At 45.3% G+C, this 985-nt stretch overlaps 1 protein-coding gene across 1 annotated transcript in view; it reads left to right on the top strand.

The window, feature by feature from the left end:
* The first annotated feature begins 6 nt into the window (after nucleotides 1-6).
* PROS1 (protein S (alpha)) overlaps nucleotides 7-985 on the top strand; it is a 103,738-nt gene continuing 102,759 nt past the window's right edge. The window contains exon 1 of the mRNA XM_011977265.1: nucleotides 7-51. The gene's annotated coding sequence lies outside the window, so the exon portion shown is untranslated. The remainder of the gene's footprint in view (nucleotides 52-985) is intronic.

Raw genomic sequence — 985 nt, 5'->3', positions numbered from 1 at the left:
GGGCGCTGCTGGCGTGTCTCCTCCTAGTGCTTCCCGTCTCAGAGGCAAACTGTGAGTAATCAATAGCGTCTCTTCTCCCTTCCCTAGCATTGTCGACTGAACTACGTGCCCTGGTTAGTAGGATTTTCTTCTCTAGAACTGCAGCCTCCTAGAAAGTTTCCAATAAGTACCGACAGACACCCAGCGCATGAAACAGCCGTGGATAGAGCAAACAGTGTAATGGTGGGGCAGGATCACTATCTGCACAGTTGCGAGAATGTATTGCCTACAGTACAGATGTAAGAACCTAGTTGACACTAAGTATCAATGGAGGGATGAGAACACCTGCCCGTTTCCCTTCAAAGCTGAAGTTCCCAGTCAGGATGAGCAGATTCTAGTATATGAGTAGGGAAGAAAAGGTAACACACTGTGTTTTCCCTTTGTCCAGGCGACTGCCCCCAACCTGCACCGGTCTCCTGAAACCTACCTCCCTTTTGCAATTTCTGGACTTTGAGCTTGGTTTGCTTGTCTCATATTAACGACCTGTTTTAGGATGACTGAGGGTTTGTATAGCAGTAGGTATATGTCACTTTCTAACCCTGAAATCAAAAGGACTGTTAAATACTGTATTCTATTTCTCAGATCGTTTGTACTGAGGATTTTTTAACACTGTGTGCCACTGATCTGAGGTGGTGGCATGAATTCTTTATCTTTGTGTTTCAGGTTCTTTACGTCCTTATGCCCGGGTTCCAGACAGGATATTAAGTTTTCTCTGAAAAATATATAAGGAATAGCAAGGCAATTAGTACATTTTAGTGGTCAGTTAATTTGTTTTCTAAAGTTGTAAGCGTGTTTGTTGAATAAAAATGTCTTTTTGTTTGTTTGAGAGGGACTGCCCAGGCTGGAGTGCAGTGACTCCATCTCCACTCACTGTGACCTCCGCCTCCGGGTTCAAGTGATACTCATGCCTCAGCCTCCCGAGCAGCTGGGATTACAGGTGCCTGCC

Source organism: Mandrillus leucophaeus, unplaced genomic scaffold (genome assembly GCF_000951045.1).
Source record: "Mandrillus leucophaeus isolate KB7577 unplaced genomic scaffold, Mleu.le_1.0 Scaffold176, whole genome shotgun sequence".
Lineage (NCBI taxonomy): Eukaryota > Metazoa > Chordata > Mammalia > Primates > Cercopithecidae > Mandrillus > Mandrillus leucophaeus.
Note: the sequence above shows the minus strand (reverse complement) of the source record. Positions and strands in the feature narration are given on the sequence as shown.